At 36.4% G+C, this 25,588-nt stretch overlaps 1 protein-coding gene across 5 annotated transcripts in view; it reads right to left on the bottom strand.

Annotated features, from left to right (window-relative positions):
- RGS7 (regulator of G protein signaling 7) overlaps positions 1–25,588 on the bottom strand; it is a 584,795-nt gene that overhangs the window by 280,051 nt on the left and 279,156 nt on the right. The gene's annotated exons all lie outside the window — the stretch shown is intronic.

The raw sequence follows: 25,588 nt of genomic DNA, 5'->3' as shown, positions 1-25,588 counted from the left end.
AAATAATTAAAACGTTTTAAAAGTTGAACTTTTTGAGAAAAATCAGTCCTCATAAGAATTTTGTATACCTGTTTTGTCTAACTAAGAATAATGCCATATTTGTGTCTTTCTATACTTTGTCACATTAATATTTTCAGTTTGGTTAAAAGATGATTGAGAAAACAGAAAGAAAGGTGGCTATTTCAGAGTCCATTAAGCTTAAGAAGAATTTTGTGCTTGGAATATTGCCTCTCTCCTGGTTTCACATTCTTTGGTTATAAATGATCAGAAAACATTGTGATAACAAGATCCATACTTCATTAATGCTATCTCTACTGAAGTCAGTGCAAAAGAAAATACAAGACTTAAAAGCATCAGTTTGGATTTCCTCTTCAAACAAGAGAGTTTATATGATTTGGTTTAACATAAACTTCCACAACCTGACTAGAAATACAGGACTGACTGCCAGCAACTGCTTCTTCTCTTGCCCAGGCATTTACTAAACTGATATATGAAATCTACATGCATGCACACACATGTACAAAAGTAATAAAATGAATGTCACATCATAGCCTTTTGCTAATTTAGTACCTTCCAATGTATGTATCTTTCTTTCAATCTGATTAGTACATTCTCTTTTGTTTTTGAAAATTTTTCAGTTTTAAATGGCTTTGCTTTACCAAGTCTAATGTGGAACTTAGTTTTGAATAACATTCATTCAAATCACAGCTTCAGACTTTTGTATGTGCTTCTAAGCCTGTGGCACATATATACACACAAATATACACAAGTTGTATTGATAGTATGAAACTCAAAATCTATCATTTACTCATCTCACAAGCAGTTACTTATGACTGATTCTAGACCAGACTTACAGAGGGCACTATGGGTGTGAATATGAATATAATACACTTGCTGCCTTCAAAAAATTCAGTCAATATTGAAAACGATGGGCGAGTAGTGAAATTGGAGTAAGGTCTGTAGTTTAGTTAATAGTGTAGTACCAATATCAATTTCCCATTTTTGAAAATTATGTTATCATTATATAAGATGATGAAATTAGAGGAAGCTGAATAAAGGGCATACAGGGACTTCTCTGTACGATTTTTGCATCTTTTCTGTAAATCTGAAATTATTTCAAAATAAAAAGTTTTAAAAAATCACAGTCTAAATGTTGTATCAAGTAATCATCAATCAACACAGCTTCAGAACAGTTTTCAATGAAGAGATCTTATTTGCCTGGATAAGTATTTTCAGATTTATTAACGTGAGAAACTAAGATGTGGGAAAATGGGTTTCAAATCTTCTCATTATCATTCATGACACTTGGAGCAAGCTAAGCAACTTCTCTAAGGTTTCGTTTCCTCATGTGTAAAATGTATATAATAATATTTATAACAACTATTCCACAACCTTTGTAGGGTTGGGGTGGGGTGGGAGGAGTACAGTATTTTATTAAATGATACAGCATATATAAAACGCCACACACAGACAATAAATATTGGACTTCAGATGTCTACACACACCACACCCCTGATACTTCGAGCTGCATATTCTCTACTCCTCATGTTCCTTTTTCATGTGGAGGGAGCACCATTAGCCTAATTCTCCTGCCTCTCTCTGTTCCCTAACTCACTCCACTCTGGGGAGCTGGGCTGACTTATCAGGTAAAAGAGTTGGGAATGAGAAATTGGCTTACAGAGCCCATCCCTTTCCTGTAGGGAAGCCCATATCCAAATCTGCTGATTTGGAGAGGCCTACCCCAGTGGGTGAGTAGTCTGTTAAGGACTAGGTTTTAGGATTAAGTCTCCTGTGTTCACAAACACTCTTCAGTATAATAGCTTTGTCAGCAATCAAGGTGATACCGTGACCTCTAACTGCTTTACTCTTTGGTTGTGATATTCAGTGGGTTCAGAATTCAGCTAGGAAAGGAAGTCTGTTTTTTTTTAATCAGACCCCCCAAAGACCCCAACAATATTCAGTTCTTTACATGTAATAAAATATTTCATCCAATTATAGAAACATGAAAAAATATACACTTTTATGGCTTTTTATTTTGTTGTTGTTTGTCCTTCATTTACCTGACACAATGCTCAGAAATGAGGAATAAGCTGCTTTGCCTTGCCTAGTATCAGCCTATAAACCCTTTTATCATCAGCTTAATGGTTTAAACTAGGCCAGCTTAGATGGACATGGAAACCTCTCTGACTCCCACTTTAATCACCTAAGCTCCCTGGATGTGACAATCATCACCTCTGGTTGGATGCTGAATTAAGGTCCATCTTTCAGTTCGTTGGATCCCAAAGTAGCAAGGTTAGGAAACTGGGAATTAAAAGTGACCTCTGTGGTTGTATTTTAAAATCTTCAATGTTCCTGAGCCTTAAGTTCCACAGTAGAAAAAAAATTTAAACTCCATGTAAAAATAGGATTTGTGTTCTAGATTGAAAATGTGATCACCAAAATGTATTCAGCTGTTTTTATCTTAATTCAGGTATGATTTACACATGAACCTTATCATGACATAGAATAAGCAAACAAACAACAAAACAAAACAAAAACAAAGACCCAATACAATCTAGTTTTTAAAAGCTAAAATCAGTCACAAAGGCCACATATAAAAAACACACCATTCTAAACTCATTTAAGCATTCACTCAGAGACTATTTTTATAATAAGCAGGTTTTAACATGCTTGATCATCTGCTTTCCGACTATAAGCAATAGAAAATGGATGAGGAGAATGCTAAAAGCAGACAAACTAAAAAGCAAGCTACACAGCAAGATACTAAAAAAGTAACTCTAATAAATATTAAAACTCTCTAGGCCGATTTAATTTAAGGCCAAAAGACTCAGATATCACGAGCATCCCAAAAGAAGATTATCTATCATCTATCTATCTATCTATCATCTATCTATCTATCTATCTATCTATCTATCTATCTATCTATCTATCTTCATAAGGATGATATTGAGTTATACAGGGTCAGAATGTGTTTTCACACTCATGAGCCTGTTTCTGAAGGTGAGGAGACTTTGAGTGTGGGATAACATAACAGTGGACTATGGGCAGTAAAACGGGGCATGCCTTTGGTCACGGAGGCTGTCTCTCAGTCTTATTTAATTAACCCTTAAAATAAAAAGTTAGAAGCAGGTGATTTGTAAGACTTCTTCTAGCTACAACATTACTTAAGTCTGGAAATAATCATCAGTGTTCGGAACTGGGTAAGTTTTCTTACTTAAGTCAAAGAGTCAAATCTTAGTCAAAAATCGATGAGCTGATTAAATTGACCAGACCTTTTACAAATGCATTTGCTTCCAGCTGTCAACATATTTCAGTTTCGATCCAAACAGCAGAGTGATTATGAACATGTACTTAGGACTGTCAGATCTAAGTTTGATCCTGGCTGTGCTACCTGCAAGCTGTATGAACAGGTAAGTTACTTTATTACTCTAAGACTTAGTTTTCTCATTTTTTAATGGAAAAAAAGATAATAGTATACATATTATCAGGGGTGAAGATTAATGAAACAATACTACTTAAATGTTTATCATAATGCTGCCATGAGACACCATGGAGGCTTGCTAATGCTCAAACATCCATTTCTTATTTTTAGAGATTTTACAGTTTGGAGCTCTGCAAATCACCATTTCAGAAGTCAGCCATGAATACTATAGGATGGCAGGCAATATGTAGGAGAACTAGTTACTCAATCAAAAGTCAGTACTGACTGCCTAAAAAGTGTGGCCAAGATGGAGGAGTAGGAAGACCGTGAGCCCACCTCCTCCAACGGGCACACCAAAATTACAACTATTTACAGAGCAGCTATTGATGAGAACAACCTGAAGACTAGCAGAAAAGATCTTCCATAACTAAAGATATAAAGAAGGAATCACAAAGAGAATGGTAGGAGAGGCGGAGACGTAGTATAGTCAAGACCCATACTCTCAGGTAAGCAACCAAAACTCCCAAGGAAGAGAATCTCAAATGAGAGGATAATTAAAATTGCACAGGTTCTCCTCAAGAAGCTAGGGGTCCAAGCCCCACATCAGGCTCCCTGGCCGGGGGTCCTGCACCAGGAAGATGAACTCCCAGAATTCATCTTTGAAGGCCACTGTGGCTTGTTTTCAGGAGAGTCAAAGGGCTGTGGGAAATACAGACTCCACTCTTAAAGGTCACACACAAAATCTCACACACTTGGAGACTCAGAGCAGAAGCAGTAATTTGAAAGTAGCCTGGGTCAGACCAATGTGCTGATCTTAGAGAGCCTCCCAGAGAGGCAGGAGGAAAGTAGGACTCATCCTGGGGAAACAGACACCAGTGGCAGCTATTTTGGGGAACTTGTTCTACCACAAGGACACTGGAGCTGGCAAGTGCCATTTTGGAGTCCTCCCTCTAGCTTATTAGCACCAGGACAAGACCCTCCAGTCAGCTGGTCGGCACTAGTCCTGGGACTGCCCCAGGCTCAGCAGGGGACACAGCATCACCCACCAGAAGGCAGGCAGCAGCCATAGGCCCCAATGAACAACCCCTGCAGACCCAGGAACTGGCCCCACTCCCGAGGAGGCTCAATACTTGGCCCTGCCCACCAGTGGACTGGGCACTAGCCCCAGGAGCTGACCTTACCCACCAGTGAGACAGCACCAGTCTCTAGACACCCTGGGACCCAGCCCAGCCCCAAGTGAACACCAGCTCCAAGACACAATGGGCCATGCAGCCAGCAGTCCAGGGATCTGGCCCCAACCCCAGGGGCCAACAGCAACCTCTGACTCCCAGGACCACAAAGTCAGCCACCTCATAACCTGGTCCCACCTAGCAGCAGTTGACAGTCTCTGGGCTATGCAGGGCCTGGCAACCAACTAGCCTGGAGCCAGTCACGCCTACAAGTATGCCCACACTAGTTGGCCCTACCACAACAGAAGGGCCCATGAAGCCCACATACAAGGCACCTCTAGAGCATACAGTTCTGGTGAACAAAGGAGAGTGTGCTGCTGGACCCCATATGACATCTCAAACATAAGGCCACATTTCCAAGATTGAGAAATGTAACTGACCTTCCTAATACACAGAAATAAAAACTGGGAATCAGGCAAAATGAAATGACAGAAGAATATTTTTGAAACAAAAAAACAACATAAAGCCCAGAAGAAGAGTTAAGCAAAGTGGAGATAAGTAATCTACCCAATAAACTGTCATGATAATAATCATAAAGATGCTCAGAGAACTTGGGAGAAAAATGGGTAAACACAGTGAGAAGTTTAACAAAGATTTAGAAAATATAAAGAAGAACAAAACAAAGCTAAAGAATACAGTAACTAAAGTAAAAAATACACTGGAAGGAATCAAAAGTAGACCAGATGACACAGAGGAATGGGTCAGTGAACTGGAAGAGAGTAGTGCAAGTCACCTAAGCTGAAAGGAAAAAAAAAAAAAAAAATTAGGACAGCTTAAGAAACCACTGGCAAAAATCAAGCATACTGATATTAGCATTATAGGGATCACAGAAGGAGAAAAAAGAGAGAGAAAGGAGCAGAGAACATATTTGAAGACATGATAGCTGAAAATTCACTAACCTGGGAAAGAAGACAGAAATCCATTACCAGGAAACACAGAGTCCAAAACAAAATCAACCCAAAGAGGACCATACCAAGACACACAGTAATTAAAAGGGCAAAAATTAAAAATAAAGAGAGAATATTAAAAACAGCAAGGAAAAAACAACCAGTTACATACAAGGGAACTGCCATAAGACAATCAGCTGACTTTGCAGTGGAAACTCTGCAGGCCAGAAGTGATGGCATGATATATTTAAAGTGATGAAAGGAAAAGACCTATAACTGAGAATCATCTACCCAGAAGGCTATCATTCTGATTTTAAGGAGAAATAAAGAGTTTTACAGACAAGCAAAAGCTAAATGAGTCTAGCCCCACTAAACTGACTCTAAAAGAAATGTTAAAGGAACACATCTAAGCAGGAAATAAAAGACTACAACTAAAAGCATGAAAATTATGAAAAGAAAAATCTCATTGGTAAAAGCAAATATTCAATAAAGATGGGAGATCAACCATTATAAAGCCAGCAGGAAGGTGAAAAGACAAAAGCAGTAAAATCATCTATGTCCACAATAAGTAGTAAGAGGATACATAAAACAAAAATAATGTAAAATAGGATGTCAAAAATCATTAAATGTGTGGGGGGTGCTGTAAAAACTCAAGGTTGGTAAAATGTGTTTGACCTTAGGAGATCATCAACTCAATCACATATATGAACAGCTTGCTATATACAAATGATCTGGTAAAGACAAACCAAAAATCTATAATAGATACACACACACAATAAGAGAAAGGAATCCAAACATAACACTAAACATAGTAATTAAATCAGAAGGGAAGACAGCAAAAGAAGGGAAAAAAAGACTACAAAAACAACCCAATAACAATTGACAAAATGGCAATAAGTACACACCTAAAAATAATTACTTTAAATGTAAATGAACTAAATGCTCCATTCAAAAGACGTAGAGTGGCTGAATGGATACAAAACAAGACCCATATACATACATACATATACACTGCCCACAAGAAACTCACATCAGATCTAAAGACATAGACAGAGTCAAAGTGAGAGGGTGGAAAAAGGTATTCCATGAAAACTGAAAGGTAAAGAAAGTTGGAGTAGCAGTGATTATATTAGACAAAATAGACTTTAAAACAAACACTGTAACAAGAGACAAAGAAGGACATTGCATAATGATAAAGGCATCAATCCAAGAAGATATAACAACTGTAAATGTGTATGTTCCTAACATAGGACCTCCTAAATGCATAAAGCAAATAGTAACAGACATAAAGGAAGAAATTGACAGTAACACAATAATATTAGGGGACTTTAAACCCCACTTACATCAATGGACAGTTTATTCAGACAGAAAATCAAGAAGGAAACACTGGCCTTAAATGGCACCTTAGACAAAATAGAGTTAATAGATAAATAAAGAAAATTCCATCCAGAGGCAGCATAATGCACATTTTTTCAAGTGTATATGAAACATTCTCCAGGACAGATCACATGCTGGGCCACAGAACAAGTCTCAGTAAGTTTAAGAATATTAAAATCTTATCAAGCATTTTTTTTGACCACACCATTATGATACTAGATAGCAACTACAAAAAACCAATCAAATAAAAAAGTTAAGACTGCAAAAAACATGAATACATGGAGGCTAAACAATATGCTACTGAACAACCAATGAGTCACTTAAGAAATTGAAGGGGAAATTTGAAAAATACCTGGAGACAAAAAAATAAAATAAAAATAAAAACACAATGATCCAAAACCTATGGTTTGGAGAAAGAAGTTCTAAGAGGGAAATTTATAGTAATACAAGCCTACCTGAGGAAATAAGAAAAATCTGAAATAAACAACATAAACTTATACCTAAAGGAACTGGAAAAAGAAGAAAACAAAACCCAAAGTTAATAAAAGAAAAGAAATAATAAAATTCAGAGTGGAAATAAATGAAATAGAGACTAAGAAAATAAAAGGTAGAGAAAAGATTGATGAAACTAAGCACTGGTCCTTTGAAAAGATAAACAAAATCGATAAAACTTTAGCCAGACTCATGAGAAAAAAAAGAGGGCCCAAATAAATAAAATCATAAATGAAAAAGAAGTTATTACAACTGACACCACAGGGAAAAAAAATGATCATAAGAGAAAGGAAGGAAGAAATGCTTCAAAAATCATTCTCTGAGACCAGCATCACTCCGATAACAAAACCAGACAAAGATACCACAAAAATATAAAATTACAGGCCAATATCACTGATAAAACACAGATGCAAAAATCCACAATATATTAAGAAACAGAATTAAATTCAATAATACATTAACAACATCATACATCATGATCAAGTGAAATATATCCCAAGGTATCAAGAATGGTACAAAATCTGCAAATTAATCAATGTGATATATACCACATTAACAAATTAAAGAATAAAAATTGTATGATTATCTCAACAGATGCAGAAAAAGCTTTTGACAAAATTCAATATCCCTTTATGATAAAAAAAAAACACTCAACAAAGTGGGTATAGAGGGAACAAACCTCAACATAATAAAAACCATATATGACAAACCCACAGCTAACATCATACTCAAGGGTGAAAACGTGAACTTCTTTCCTTCCTGTAAGATCACAAACAAGAAAAGAATGTGAACTCTCACCAATTCTATTCACCATAGTATTGGAAGTCCTAGCCACAGCAGTCAGACAAGAAAAAAGAGGCATTCTAACTGGAAAAGAAGTAAAACTGTTATTGTTTTCAGAGAACAGGATACTATATATAGAAAATACTAAAGATGCCACGAAAAAACAATTAGAACTCATCAATGAATTGAGTAAAATTGCAGAATTTAAAATAAACATATAGAAATCTATTGCATTTCTATAAATTTACAACAAACTATCAGAGAGAGAAATTAAGAAAACTATCCCATTTACAATTGCAGCAGAATAAAAAAATACCTCCGAATAAATCTAAGAAGGTAAAAGACCAGTAATCGTAAAACTGTAAGATGCTGATGAAAGAAAATAAAACACAAACAGATGGAAAGATATACCATGGTCTTAGACTGGAAGAACTAATATTGCTAAAATGACTATACTATCCAAATCAATCTACAGCTTCAATGAAACCCCTATCAAAATACATATTGCATTTTTTCCCCAAGATCTTTGTTCTGATGCTGTCTCTGCCCAGTGGTCTGAATGTTTTCATCTGCTTCTTTTTTTTTTTTTTTGGTCATCAATTTTATACACATCAGTTTATACATGTCAATCTCAATCTCCCAATTCATCCCACCCCCACACCCACCCCTCACTGCTTTCACCCCTTGGTGTCCATAAGTTTGTTCTCTACATCTGTGTCTCAATTTCTGCCCTGCAAACTGGTTCATCTCTACCATTTTTCTAGGTTCCACATATATGCATTAATATACGATATTTGTTTTTCTCTTTCTGACTTACTTCACTCTGTATGACAGGCTCTAGATCCATCCATGTCTCAACAAATGACCCAATTTCGTTCCTATTTATGGCTGAGTAATATTCCATTGTATATATGTACCACAACTTCTTTATCCATTCATCTGTCGGCAGGCATTTAGGTTGCTTCCATGACCTGACTATTGTAAATAGTGCTGCAGTGAACATTGGGGTGCATGTGTCTTTTTGAATTATGGTTTTCTCTGGGTATATGCCCAGTAGTGGGATTGCTGGATCATATGGTAATTCTATTTTTAGTTTTTTAAGGAACCTCCATACTGTTCTCCATAGTGGCTGTATCAATTTACATTCCCACCAATAGTGCAAGAGGGTTCCCTTTTCTCCACACCCTCTCCAGCATTTGATGTTTGTAGATTTTCTGATGATGCCCATTCTAACTGGTGTGAGGTGATACATCATTGTAGTTCTGATATGCATTGCTCTAATAATTGGTGATGTTCAGCAGCTTTTCATGTGCTTCTTGGTCATCTGTATGTCTTCTTTGGAGAAATGTCTGTTTAGGCCTTCTGCCCATTTTTGGACTGGTTGTTTGTATTTTTAATATTGAGCAGCATGAGCTGTTTATATATTTTGGAGATTAATCCTTTGTCCGTTGACTCGTTTGCAAATATCTTCTCCCATTCTGAGGGTTGTCTTTTCGTCTTGTTTATGGTTTCCTTTGCTGTTCAAAAGCTTTTAAGTTTCATTAGGTCCCATTTGTTTATTTTTGTTTTTATTTCCATTACTCTAGGAGGTGGATCAAAAAAGATCTTGCTGTGATTTATGTCCAAAGAGTGTTCTTCCTATGTTTTCCTCTAAGAGTTTTATAGTGTCCAGTCTTACATTTAGGTCTTGAATCTATTTTGAGTTTAATTTTGTCCATGGTGTTACAGAGTGTTCTAATTTCATTCTTTTACATGCAGCTGTCCAGTTTTCCCAGCACCACTTATTGAAGAGACTGTCTTTTCTCCATTGTATAACCCTGCCTCCTTTGTCATAGATTAGTTGACCATAGGTGCGTGGGTTTATCTCTGAGTTTTCAATCTTGTTCCATTGATCTGTATTTCTGTTTTTGGGCCAGTACCATATTGTCTTGATTGCTGTAGCTTTGTAGTATAGTCTGAAGTCAGGGAGCCTGATTCTTCCAGCTCCGCTTTTTTCCCTCAAGAATGCTTTGGCTATTCAGGGTCTTTTGTGTCTCCATACAAATTTTAAGATTTTTTGTTCTAGTTCTGTAAAAAATGCCATTGGTAATTTGGTAGGGATTGCACTGAATCTGTAGATTGCTTTGGGCAGTATAGTCATTTTCACAATATTGATTCTTCCAATCCAAGAACATGGTATATCTCTCCATCTGTTTGTATGAAATTTAATTTCTTTCATCAGTGTCTTATCGTTTTCTGCATACAGGTCTTTTGTCTCCCTAGGCAGGTTTATTCCAAGGTACTTTATTCTTTTTGTTGCAATGGTAAATGGGAGTGTTTCCTTAATTTCTCTTTCAGATTTTTCATCCATAGTACATAGGAATGCAAGAAATTTCTCTGCATTAATTTTGTATCCTGCAACTGTACCAAATTCATTGATTAGCTCTAGTAGTTTTCTGGTGGCATCTTTAGGATTCTCTTAGTATCATGTCATCTGCAAACAATGACAGTTTTACTTCTTTTCCAATTTGGATTCCTTTTATTTCTTTTTCTTCTCTGATTGCCATGGCTAGGACTTCCAAAACTATGTTGAATCATAGTGGTGAGAGTGGATATCCTTTTCTTGTTCCTGACCTTAGAGGAAATGCTTTGTTTTTCACCATTGAGAATGATGTTTGCTGTGGGTTTGTCGTATATGGCCTTTATTATGTTGAGGTAGGTTCGCTCTATCTCCACTTTCTGGAGAGTTTTTATCATAAATGGGTGTTGAATTTTTGTCAAAAGCTTTTTCTGCATCTATTGAGATGATCATATGGCTTTTATTGTTCAATTTCTTAATATGGTGTATCACATTGATTGATTTGCATATATTGAAGAATCCTTGCATCCCTGGGATAAATCCCACTTGATCATATGTATGATCCTTTTAATGTGTTGTTGAATTCTGTTTGCTAGTATTTTGTTGAGGATTTTTGCATCTATATTCTTCAGAGTGTAATTTTCTTTTTTTGTAGTGTCTTTGTCTGGTTTTGGTATCAGGATGACGGTGGCCTCATAGAATGAGTGTGGGAATGTTCCTTCCTCTGCAATTTTTTGGAAGAGTTTGAGAAGGATGGGTGTTAACTCTTCTCTAAATGTTTGATAGAATTCACGTGTGAAGCCTTCTGGTCCTGGACTTTTGTTTGTTGGAAGATTTTTAATCACAGTTTCAATTTCATTACTTGTGATTGGTCTGTTCATATTTTTTATTTCTTCCTGGTTCAGTCTTGGAAGGTTATACCTTTCCAAGAATTAGTCCGTTTCTTCCAGGTTGTCCATTTTATTGGCATAGAGTTACTTTTAGTATTCTCTTAGGATGCTTTGTATTTCTGCGGTGTCTGTTGTAACTTCTCCTTTTTCATTTCTAATTTTATTGATTTGAGTCCTCTCCCACTTTTTCTTGATGAGTCTGGCTAATGGTTTACCAATTTTATCTTCTCAAAGAACCAGCTTTTAGTTTTATTGATCTTTGCTATTGTTTTCTTTGTTTCTATTTATTTCTGCTCTGATCTTTATGATTTCTTTCCTTCTGCTAACTTTGGGTTTGGTTTTTTCTTTCTCTAGTTCCTTTAGGTATAAGGTTAGGTTGTTTAATTGAGATTTTTCTTATTTCTTGAGGTAGGCTTGTATAGCTATAAACTTCCCTCTTAGAACTGCTTTTGCTGCATCCCATAGGTTTTGGATCATTCTGTTTTCATTGTCATTTGTCTCTAGGTATTTTTTGATTTCCTCTTTGATTTCTTCAGTGATCTCTTGGTTATTTAGTAACGTATTGTTTAGCCTCCATGTGTTTGTCTTTTTTATGTTTTCTTCCCTGTAATTCATTTCTAATCTCACAGCATTGTGGTCAGAAAAGATGCCTGATATGATTTCAATTTTCTTAAGTTTACTGAGGCTTGATTTGTGACCCAAGATTGATCTATCCTGGAGAATGTTCCGTGTGCACTTGAGAAGAAAGTGTAATCTGCATTTTTTGGATGGAATATCCCATAAATATCAATTAAGTCTAACTGCTCTATTGTGTCATTTAAAGCTTGTGTTTCCTTATTAATTTTCTGTTTGGATGATCTGTCCATTGGTGTAAGTGAGGTGTTAAAGTCCCCCACTATTATTGTGTTACTGTCGATTTCCTCTTTTAGAGCTTTTAGCAGTTGCTTTATGTATTGATGTGCTCCTATGTTGGGTGCATATATATTTATAATTGGTATATTTTCTTCTTGGATTCATCCCTTGATCATTACGTAGTGTCCTTCCTTGTCTCTTGTAACATTCTTTAAAGTCTATTTTACCTGATATGAGTATTGCTACTCCAGCTTTCTTTTGATTTCCATTTGCATGGAATATCTTTTTCATCCCCTCACTTTCAGTCTGTATGTGTCCCTAGGTCTGAAGTGGGTCTCTTGTAGACAGCATATATATGGGTCTTGTTTTTGTATTCATTCAGGAAGTCTGTGTCTTTTGGTTGGAGCATTTAATCCATTCACATTTAAGGTAATTATCGATATGTATGTTCCTATTACCATTTTCTTAATTGTTTTGGGTTTGTTTTTGTAGGTCCTTTTCTTGTCTTGTGTTTCCCACTTAGAGAAGTTCCTTTAGCATTTGTTGTAGAGCTGGTTTGGTGGTGCTGAATTCTCTTAGCTTTTGCTTGTCTGTAAAGCTTTTGATTTCTCCATCAAATCTGAATGAGATCCTTGCTGGGTTGAGTAATCTTGTTTGTAGATTCTTCCCTTTCATCACTTTAAGTATATTATGTCACTCCCTTCTGGCTTGTAGAATTTCTGCTGAGACATCAGCTGTTAACCTTATGGGAGTTCCTTTATATGTTACTTGTTGTTTTTCCCTTGCTGTTTTCAATAATTTTTTTCTGTCTTTAATTTTGCCTATTTGATTACTATGTGTCTCGGTGTGTTTCTCCTTGGGTTTATAGTGTATGGGACTCTCTGTGCTTACTGGACTTGGGTGGTTATTTCCTTTCCCATGTTAGGGAAGTTTTTGACTATAATCTCTTCAAATATTTTCTTGAGTCCTTTCTCTCTCTTCTCTCCTTCTGGGACCCCTATAATGCGAATGTTGCGTTTAATGTTATCCCAGAGGTCTCTTAGGCTGTCTTCATTTCTTTTCATTTTTTTTCTTTATTCTGTTTCACAACAGTGAATTCTACCATTCTGTCTTCCAGGTCACTTATCCGTTCTTTGGCCTCAGTTATTCTGCTATTGATTTCTTCTAGTGTAATTTTCATTTCAGTTATTGTATTGTTCATCTCTGTTTGTTTGTTCTTTAATTCTTCTAGGTCTTTGTTAAACATTTCTTGCATCTTCTCGATCTTTGCCTCCATTGTTTTTCTGAGGTCCTGGATCATCTTCACTGTCATTATTCTGAATTCTTTTTCTGGAAGTTTGCCTATCTCCAGTTCATTTAGTTGTTTTTCTGGGGTTTTATCTTGTTCCTGCATCTGGTACATTGCCCTCTGCCTTTTCATCTTGTGTATCTTTCTTTGAATGTGGTTTTTGTTCCACAGGCTGCAAGACTGTAGTTCTTCTTGTTTCTGCTGTCTGCCCGCTGGTGGACATATTGCATTTTTCACAGAACTAGAACAAATAATTCTAACATTTGTATGGAGACACAAAGACCCCCAAAAGCCAAAACAAGCTTTAGAAAGGAGAACAAAGCTGAAGGTAGCACATTTCCTGACTTCAAACTATACTACATAATTACAGGCATAGAAACAGTATGTTGCTGGCATAATACCAGTCACATAGATCACTAGAACAGAATAGAGAGCATAGAAATGAACCCTCACTTATATGGGCAATTAATCTACAGAAAAGGATGCAAGAATATACAGTGGGGAAAAGACAGCCTTTTCAATAAATGGTGTTGGGAAAACTGGACAGTTAAATGCAAAAGAATCAAACTGGACTACTCTCATATGAAGCATAAAAATAAATTCAAAATGGATTAAAAATTTAAATGAAACACCTAAAACCATAGTACTTCTAGAGGAAAACACAGGCCATAAGCTCTTTGCCATCAGTGTTAGTTATAGTTTTATTAAGTATGTCTTATCTGGCAAGGGAAACAAAAGCAAAAATAAACAAAGGGGACTACATCAAAGTAAAGAGCTTTTGCACAGCAAAGGAAATTATTAACAAAACAAAAAGGCCACTTACTTAATGGGAGAATGCATTTGAAGTGATATATCTGATAAGGAGTTAATATTAAAAATATAAAAATAACTCATACAGTTCAACATCAAAAAAATAAACAACCTACTTGGGACTTTCCTGGCAGCACAGTGGATAAGACTCTGTGCTCCCAATGCAGGGGGCCTGGATCCCCGGTCAGGGAACTGGGTCCCATATGCATGCTGCAACTAAAAGTTCATGTCCCGCAACTAAGGAGTCCATGTGCTGCAACTAAGGAGCTGGAGAGCCGCAACTAAGGAGCCTGTAATCTGCAACTAAAGAGTCTGCCTGCTGCAACTAAGACCTGGTGCAAATTAATTAATTAATTAATTAAAATAAACAATCCATTTTAAAAAATGGGTAGAGAACCTGCACAGACATTTTTCCAAAGCAGACATACAGATGGCATATGAAAAGATGCTCAACATTGTTAATCATCAGAGAAATGCAAATTAAAACCATGATGATAATATCATCTCATACATTTAGAATGGCTATCATCAAAAAGACCACAAATAACAAATGTTGGCCAGGATATAAAGAAAGGGGAATCCTTGTACACTGTTGGTGGGATTGTAAATGGGGCGGCCACTATGCATAAAAGTCTGGAGATGCTTCAAAACACTAAAAATAGAGCTACCATATGATCCAGCATATCCACTCCTGGGTGTATATCCAAAAAACACAAAAACAGTAATTTAAAAAGATACATGCACTGCAATATACATAGCAGCCTTATTTATAAAACCGAGAAATTGAAGCAACCTAAGAGTCCATCAAAAAATGAATAATAAAAGAAGATGTGAGATACCCCCCCACACACACACACCAAAAAAAAAAAAAAAAATCAACACAATGGAATACTACTCAGCCATAAAAAAGAATGAAATTCTGCCATTTGCAACAACATGGTTATATCTTGGAAGGTATTATGCTTAGTGAAATGATTCAGACAGACAGGGACAAATACTGTTATATTATCACTTATATGTGGAATCTACATATTAAAACAAACGAATGAATATAGTGAAACAGAAACAGCCTCACTGGTATAGAAAAAAAACTGTTGGTTACTATTTGGGAGAGGTAGGAGGGAAGAGGCAGGTTGGGGTAGGGGACCAGGAAGTAAAAACTACTATGTATAAAATGGATAGTCTACAGGGAAATATAGCCATTATTTTGTGGTGAATTTAAATAGAGTATAATCTATAAAAATTTTGAAGTGCCATGTTGTACACCTGAAACTAATATGATGTTGTAAATGAACTACACTGTCATTAAAAAAAGATCTGGATGAATTTATGAATGACAGAGATAAAAATGGCTACAGAGGGAAAATGGAATATAATTTAGGAGACATCAGATTCATTTTGGAGTGCATGTTAAAATATAAATGTTATTTAAGTTATAATTTACTTTCACCACAAAGTTATTTACAAACTATAAAATGCACTTAAGTCTATCCATCCACATCTCATAAACAGCTGTATTTGTGACCAAGAATGTCATTAATATATTGTACTGAAGTTTAACATTCATGTTTAAATAGAAAAAAAGACAATAAAATCCTGAATTTATTTTACTCCTGCCTTTCTTCCTCTCAGCCTAATTTAAAATTTCTTATATCATCAAGCCTAGATAAGTCATATCTTTGACTAGGGATTAAGGTGAGTAGCAGTACAGAAATCCACCTAATAAAAGTAAACACAGGAATACTGATGCCATGTTTTATCATTTAATGAAAGATATCATCATGCATTCATTATTTCTACTTTAAGTATCTACAGAGATTCTTAAGGAATGTTCTAAAAGTTCTTCTTACAAGGTCTCATCATTACAAAATTTCCATAACAACATTTGGCATAATGTGGAAACAATGTCAGGAACAGTGGAACTGAACAAAGGAGGCAAAAAGTCAGGCAACACTATCACAATTAATTTGAACATATAAAGATCCAGAGTTAGCAAAGTGTCTAGAGGTAAGAGAGGATGCTATTCAGTCTGGGCCAAGTGTGAAATAACAAAACGGGGCTAAGTTTAATACTCAGCTACGTGGCATATTAGTTAAATAATCCTGAAGAAGTCACCTATTTTTAAGCCTTTGTGTCCTTATTCATTAAATGGAGATAATGTTACCTACCTCTCATATTCAATGAGATATATATGTAAAGCAATGTTTCAAAAACTATTAAGTACTATTATGAATATTGCCCTTAAGTCATACTTCCCAGGGTCTTCTTAAGTGAAGTGGAATCCTAATTTCAGAATATAAAGCATTATGTGGTAAAGTAACAAGTAGTTAAGATAGCAAGAGCTGGTCCTTTTGATCAATCTCACACTAACTTTCTTTGTTCTTTCTGTCCCCTTAGCCTGGCTAGAGCTATAAATATAAGGTTAAGTTCTCTGAATTCCATCATTATCAGGAAGGCTTCAGATACAGAAAAGAGTCAAGAGATTTAAGACCAGAAGGGAAGGTGCACTGAGTAAGAAATTTAAGAGACAAGTGTCCTTGCAGCATTGATCAAGGTAGAAAAACTTTCTGAGTTAGGGAGACAAGAAAAGATCTGTGTTCACCCTGTGTTGCACTGTTTCCCAACCTGGAAGCAACAGGAAGCTCTTCGCAGATCTGTATGCTTGAAGACCTAGAATTTGAACATTCTTGCCAGGGCCCAGGAGTCAGAGCTGTGAGATCCTTTCCAAGGACTACAAAAAGAGGTTTGTCCAGTGGTTTCATTGATGTATAGGTTCCCCTAGGTTGGACTATTCTTTCATAAAAATGCAAAGGACAATGCCAAATGAAGTAATACCCTACCCAGCCTCCTCTCCCATAAGAGACTCCATAAGAGAATTAAGCCCTTCAGAATATGATGTTAGTGATTATCTTCTCAATTCTCTCAAAGTTGGTAGTGGACTAGTGGTATTCTGAAGTTAATTTATCACATAAAATGGAACCCTCAGGCAATTAGGGTTTAATAGTCTCAGAAAATCCTGGTTGAGAGTGCTGGTCCAGACAGGACCTAATTGTCAGTGCATGGAGTGTTATTTTTGGAGCCACAAGCAATAGCTGTATTCTGTTTCCACTGAGAGGAAACATGAGGGCTTTGGATTAAGTGTGGGCAGAAGGGCTAAAAACACCTATCTTAATGATGTGATATCAATATATATTACTTAAGTAATTTACTTTATGACAACTTCTTTTGTAAAATGGATGCTCAGAGATATCTCTGAAATGATTTCAATATTGTTTTAGCAAGTGTAATCAAAATAATGACCTGTGGTCATCACCACCGTATATATGATTACTGCTTAGCCTAGGTTAATCCAGCCTGCTTAGTGTAAGAACTAATACCCTGTCTGTGGCTCCCATTTAAAACAATTTTTTAAAGGATTATAACCTGAAGACAAGACAAAAGCACTTTAAAAGGACAAAAGTATAATCATGCCAATGATGAAGGATTACCTACTTCAGATACACACACTAAAAATAAAGATATGATGATTTGGCTATCTGCCTTATGTTTCATGTTTTTCAGAGTTATAAATTGGTTTTTGCTGCTGCTGATCCTGACCTTTTTCTCTATGGGAAATTCCTTGGTTTCCTTATTTCACAGATTGATTTTTAAATTTCAATTTCTTAGAATTCTTTTGAGATCAATGAGTAAATTGTAGAAGGCAAAAGGGAAAAAAGAAACTCCTCCTTTAACTCTACCTTTCCTGGTGCTGACAATTCAAGGCACTACAAAGCTAATATCTATTTTGTTTTTTCAAAAGCATTTGAACAGCCATATTGATCTTTCCAGCCTACTGAACAGTTAGGTCTAAATAAGGAAAAATTCATTGTGACTTTTCTGATTCACCTTTTACATGTAGAAGGCTGGAGATGGGGATTTGGCAAAAATCACCTCCCTCTTACTGATCTGTCTACAAAAAAAGTTCTCTGCACCAAGTTTAGTGCAACTATTCACTCATTCTACTCTACTCTTAAAAGAGAAATTAGGATGCATAATGATTGAGTTTATACAAAATCCCTAAGCAAAGTAGGTCCAAACCTAGATATACAAATATATAACTTCTCATCCAATAACTGTGTCTTTTATCTCCCCCACAATTTTGTTTTCCTCATGAAAACAAAATTCTCATGCCAAGGAAATCAGAACCCTTGGCTGCCTTCTTCTTGACAACAATACTCAATAATTTTATGAGAAAAAAATAAAGTCAAATAAGGAGTTTGCCTTACTTACTGCTAGAACGCCTATATCTATTATTTTATAGTTAAAACATGGATGTCAGGTATAATTTCACTTATATGTGGAATTTAAAAAACAAAACAAATCAACAAACATAACAAAACAGAAATAGAATTGTAGATACAGAGAACAAATAGGTGGTTGCTAGAGTGGAGTGGGGTAGAGGGAAAAAAGAAATAGGGGAGGGGATAAAGACTTAAAAACTTCCAGGTGCAAAACAAATGAGTCATGGGTATGAAATGTACAGTGTGGGACATATAGTCAATAACTATATAATATTTTTGCACAGTGACATATCATAACTAGGCTTACCATGGTGATCATTTTGAAATGTATAGTAATATTGAATCATTATGTTGTGTAACAGGAATTAAAAGTGTTCTAGGGCAATTTTATTGCAAAAACAAACAGAAAAACTCATAGAAAAAGAGATCAGATTTGTGGTTACCAAAGCGGGGTAGGGAGAGGGAGGGACTGAACGAAGGCAGTCAAAAGGCACAAACTTCCAGTTATAAGAAAAATAAGAGCTACGAATGTGATGTACAACACAATAAACATAATTAAAACTCCTGTAATGAAGCTGTTAAGTGAGTAAATCCTAAGAGCTTTCATCGAGAAGAAAATTTTTTCTTTGTCTTTAATTTTGTATCTATATGAGATGATAGATGTTTACTAAACTGATTGTGATAATCGTTTCATATGTATATATGTCAAAAAAATGATGTTGTAGGAGATCAACCAAGATGGCCAGGTAAGAGGACATGGAGCTCATTTCTCCCCAAAAATATATCAAAAATACACCTACATGTGGAACAATTCTCACTAACCAGAAAACTAGCAGAAGGACTCCACTACAACCATGGCTGTAAGAAAGATACACACATAATCAGGCAGAAAGGGAAGAAAAGTGATCAGCTTGGGACCTGTGCCCCTGGGAGAGGGCTCAGAGGAAAAGGGAGAATACACAGACAGACATTCACCTTGGGGAGTGAGCAGTGAGAGCTACAGATTAGACACCCTAGTCCTGGGGTCCTATGTGGGGGAGATGAGCCCCACTGGCTGTATGGAGGACTGCTGGGACAATGGGGCATTAGGAAGCCTGGACTCTGCTCATAAAGAGCATGCAGTGTTTTTCGGGGTCTGCTCTAGCAACTGCCAAAGTATCCTGCCACTGCCTCAGTTTACACCTCAGCCCCAGGCAAGTAAACACTCCAGCCTTGCTTACTCTATCTCACAACGTGGCCCTGAATCTGGAGATGAGAAGACTCAACCCCAGGATGCACAAACAAGCCAGTCCAGGAGCAGAGAATGGGCAGGTCTGTGGCACCCATTTGGGGCGCTTACTCAAGCAGCATATCAGAAGCAGCCCAGATCTCTGACAGCACTGGTCAACCACAGCTCACATCCCGATGCATGCCAAAAGTCCACGCTGACCCTGCCAGCTCTGTGGTGTGACCCCACAACAAGCTGGGGGCGGCAGAGGCTGGGGGGCGCAGCGATCAGTTGTGAGGGATAAAGGAGAGTTGCACCCAAGGCTGAGTCTGAGTGGAGTGAGGGACACAAATACGGATGCCTGCACAGGCAGCACACTGGAAACAGCTCAAATCTCTGTCTACAGCCAACCACAAGCTGAGAGCCTGCATGGCCCCTCTTGCTTTGGTACTACTCTCTCTGGGGCAAGGGTCCCAATGCAGGAAGAGGGGAAAATACACTTAAAGGGAACAAAGCCAGCTCAGTCCCAATCCTCAGGACTCCTGCTCCAGCAACTTGGGATCAGACCCCACACTGGATATAGCAGTGACAGCCACTGAGCAGAGGACAATTTCCACCTCACAAGTGACTCCAGCTCTACCCCTCCCATCTGCAGCCCCCACCTCCTACCAAAGTGATAGTTGCCAGTACACCCTGAGGAAAGACATAACTTGCATCCACATCAAATCCAGCTCTCCCACAAAGGCTATGGTTACAAACAGTCTATATGGGAATGCTCCCACATAAGAACACCCCTCCAAAACTGCAATAGGCAACTGTTTTACCTAAATTCATAGAAGCAGAGACAGTTAAGCAAAATGTAAAAGCAGAGGAAGTGCTCTCAACTGCTCTCTTCTCAAGAGCAAGAGAAAACCACTGAAAAAAATCATGAAATAGAAATAAACAATTTACCAGATAAACAATTCAAAGCATTGGTTATAAAAATGTTAACTGAATTAGGTAAAATAATAGATCTACACAGTGATAACATTAACAAGGAAGGAGAAAATATAAAAAAGACCCATCAAAAATGAAGAATTCAATAGCTGAAATAAACAAACAAACAAACAAACAAACAAAACACTAGAAGGAATGAATAGCAGACTAAGTGACATAAAAGAACACATAAGTGATCTGGAAGATAGAATTACGAAAATCATCCAAACAGAACAGCAAAGAGAAAAGCAAAATTTTAAAAATCAAAACAGTTTAAGAGATCTCCAAGATAACATTAAGCATACCAACATTCATTTTGTAGGGCTCTGAGAAGGAGAAGAGAGACAGAATGGGATAGAAGTTATATTTGAGAAAATTATGGCTGAAAACTTCCCAAGTGTGAAGAAGGAAACAGATATCCAAGCACAGGAAGTACAGAGGGTCCCAACAAGATGAACTCAAACAGACCCACACCAAGACATACCATAATTTAAAAGGGAGAAGTTAAAGAGTGAATCTAAAAGGAGCAAGAGAAAAACAAAGAATCACATACAAGGGAATCCTTATAAGGCTATCAGCTGATTTCTCACAAAAACTTCTTGCAGACAAGAAGGGAGTGGCTATATATATATATATATATATATATATATATATATATATATATATTCACTGCAATGAAAGGGAAAACCTGAAACCAATGATACTCTAGCCAGTAAAATTATCATTTAGAATGGAAGGAGAGATAAAGAACTTCTCAGACAAGCAAAACCTAAACATGTTCATCAATACTAAGCCTACCCTAAAATAAATGTTAAAAGGTCTTCTCTAAGTGGAAAAGATAGAAGAAGTTATAGGAAAGGGAAAAGCCAACTATGAAAGACAAATATATAGCAAGGGCTAAGGATCAACCACTTAAATAAGCCAGTAGGAAGACTAACAGAAAAAAATTGTAAAAGCAACTATAACTACAATAAATAGTTAAGAGATAAACATGAAGATGTAAAATATGACATTAAAAACACAAAATGTGGGAGGGGGGGAAATGTAGATCTTTTAGAATGTGTCTAAACTTAAAAGACTATCAGTTTAAAACTAGTAGATTTAGGTGTTAGGTGTAGGTCAACATATATGAACCTCATGGTAACCACAAATCAAAAACCTACAATAGATACACAAAAGCTAAAAAGAAAATACACAGAAATACTATTAGAGAAAAATCATCAAATCAAAGGGAAGAAACAAAAAGAAAAAGAACAGAAAAGAACTATAAAAACAAACAGAAATCAAGTGAGAAAATGGCAATAAGTACACACTTATCAATAATTACTTAAAATGTCAATGAACTAAATGTTGCAATCAAAAGACATAAGGTGGCTGACAGGATAATAAAACAAGATCCACCTATATACTGCCTACAGAAGACTCACTTCAGAGCTAGAGACACAGACTGAAAGTAAAGGGATGGAAAAAGATATTGCATGCAAACAGAAAAAACAAATAGGCAGGGGCAGCAATTCTCATATTAGACTTGACTTTAAAACAAAGGCTATAAACAAAAGACAAAGAGGGGCATTATACATAATGATAAAGGGATCAATACAAAAAGAGGATATTATGCTCATTAACATATAAGCACCCCATACAGGAGTAGCCAAATATATTAAAAACAAATATTAATAGACAGTAATACAATAATAGTAGGGAACTTTAACACCCCACTTACATCAGCGGACAGAAAATCACAAGTCAACAGTGATCTTAAATGACACAATATAACAGTTGGACTTAACAGCTATCTATACGACCCTGATCTAAAAAACAGCATACTACACATTATTTTAGAGTGCACATGTAAAAATTCTGCAAGACAGATCACATGCTAGGCCACAAAACAAGCATCAACAAATTTAAGAGATTAGAAATTACATCAAGCATTTTTTCCAACCACAATAGTATGAAACTAGAAATCAATCACAGGAAGAAAAATGGGGAAAACACAAACACATGGAAACTAAACAGCATGCTACTAAAACCCAATGGGTCAATGGAGAAATCAAAGAGGAAATCAGAAAACACCTTGAGACTAACTAAAATAGAAACACAACACACCAAAATCTGTGAGATGCAGCAAAAGCAGTTCTAAGAGGGAAGTCTGTAGCAACACAGGCCTTACTCAAGAAACAAGAAAAATCTCATATAAACAACCTAACCTATCACCTAAAGGAATTAGAATAAGAACAAACAAAGCCCAAAGTCAGCAGAAGAAAGGAAATAATAGAGATAAGACAGGAAATAAATAAAATAAAGATGAAAAAATCAATAGAAAAGATCAGTGAAACCAAGAGTTGGTTTTTTGAATAGATAAATGAAACTTATAAGCTTTTAGCCAGGTTTATCAGGAAAAAAATAAAAGGACCCAAATAAACCAAATAAGAAATGAAAGAGGAGAAATAACAACAAATATCACAGAGATACAAAAAAAAAAATCACAAGAGAATACTACAAACAATAATATACCAACTGGGACATATCTGGTGGCACAGTGGTTAAGAATCCGCCTGCCAGTGCAGGGGACATGGGTCCAAGCCCTGGTCTGGGAAGATCCCACATGCCGTGGAACAACTAAGCCCGTGTGCCACAACTACTGAGCCTGCACTCTAGAGCCCGTGAGCCACAGTTACTAAGCCCACGTGCCACTACTGAAGCCCGCATACCTAGAGCCCGTGCTCCACAAAAAGAGAAGCCACCACAATGAGAAGCCCACGCACCGCAATGAAGAGTAGCCCCAACTCACCGCAACTAGAGAAAGCCCGTGTACCGCAACTAAAGCCCATGTGCAGCAACGAAGACCCAATGCAGCCAAAAATAAATAAATAAATAAATAAAATGAAAAAAAAAATTATATACCAACAAATTGGACAGCCTAGAAGAAAGGGACAAAGTTTTAGAAACATAGAAACTTCCAAGACTGAATGAGAAGGAAACACAATTTGAGCAGACCAATCACTAGTAGTGAAATTGAATTTGTAATTTTAAAAAAACTACCAGCAAACAAAAGTCCGGGACTGATGGTTTCACAGGGGAATTCTACAAAACATATAAAGAAGAGATAATACCTATCCTTCTCAAACTATTCCAAAGAATTAAAGAGGATGGAACACTACCAAACTCATTCTTTGAGGCCCCCATTACTCTAATACCAAAACCAGACAAAGACACTACAAAAAAAGAAAATTTCAGGCCCATATCTTTGATGAAAATAGATGCAAAAATCCTCAGCAAAATATTAGCAAAGTGAATCCAATAGTATATAAAAAAGGATCATACACCAGGATCAAGTTGGATTTATTCCAGGATCACAAGAATAGTTCAATATTTGCAAATCAATCAATGTGATACACCACATTAACAAAAGGAAAAATAAAAATTACATGATCATCTCAGTAGACATAGAAAAAAACCCTTGACAAAATTCAACATCCAGTCATGATAAAAACTCTTATCACAGTTGGTATAGAGAGAACATAATCTCAACGTAATAAATGCCATTTATGACAAACGCATAGTTAACATCATACACAACTGTGAAAAACTGAAAGCCTTTCCTCTAAAATCAGGAATAGACAAGGATGTCCACTCTTGCCATTTCTATTTGACACAGTATTAGAAGTATGTCAATTGTATCTCAATAAAACTAGAAGAAAAAAAATAAAACCATGGACATCAGAAGGTCATGGGAGACTCAGCACCATAATCTAGATTGGCTTGGGCTAGCCACTGCCCTAGCCAGAAATACTAATCTGAAATCCTAATTTTGTTCTGCTATTGCACAAAGCTCAGGCCTAAAAATAGTTCAAATATAGTAATGTTATAACAATATATTGTTATGTCACATTTATGTGTCTGTGTGTGTGCGTCTAACATAATTATGAGATGTAATCCTTTTTAATACTGGTTTGAAGGAATAGTCCTTACATCATCTATATTTCCCCTCCAGATTCTGTAAGATTCATGAGTTTTACAACTATTAGGTCTCAGAGGTCTAACTGGACCTGACATATATGCAGTTATGTGCAAAAAGGAATCACATTATAATAGTGTCTCATAAGCATAAATTGTCCGTATTCTATAATCTATAAAGTGCTTCCTTGAATGGTATGCAAATATGTAATGTAACACTCTGTGATGTAAAAACCTAAGTTGTATCCCTAGGGAAACATGATTGATTGAACGTAACATGATTTATTGAATATAAAATTTGTAATTAAATCATTCTTTTTTTCCATTCATGTCTACTAACTTATTCAGTTTCTAAATGTACTCCATTTCTTCCAGTGAGTGTGCTAAAGTGTAGATAGAAAATACTGAGGAAACAGACATAAATGCTAAAAGCATCCATTCACCTAAAAGGCTGGGATAGATCTCAGCATCATTTATGCGTGTTTAAACCCTTGCCAGGATACATCTTCCATTAAACAGCACTTTTCTCCTGTAGGCCAAATTTCCTTATTACAAAGTATAGTATCACATGCTATATAATACATATGTTATCAAGGCAACAGCAGAGATATACACCAAGCATTAAAAATAGAGATTAACCACAGACAATTACCTAGCATTACAAAGAAGGAAGGTAAAATATGACATAGCATAACTTATCTAACACACAGTGGCCTGAATGGAAAAAAGAATCCAGGTGGGGACTTCCCTGGTGGCGCAGTGGATTAGACTCCGCACTCCCAACGCAGGGGGCCCGGGT

The sequence above is a fragment of the Balaenoptera acutorostrata genome, chromosome 1, assembly GCF_949987535.1.
Source record: "Balaenoptera acutorostrata chromosome 1, mBalAcu1.1, whole genome shotgun sequence".
In the NCBI taxonomy this organism is placed as follows: Eukaryota; Metazoa; Chordata; class Mammalia; order Artiodactyla; family Balaenopteridae; genus Balaenoptera; species Balaenoptera acutorostrata.
This window is presented reverse-complemented; position numbering and strand designations above follow the sequence as displayed.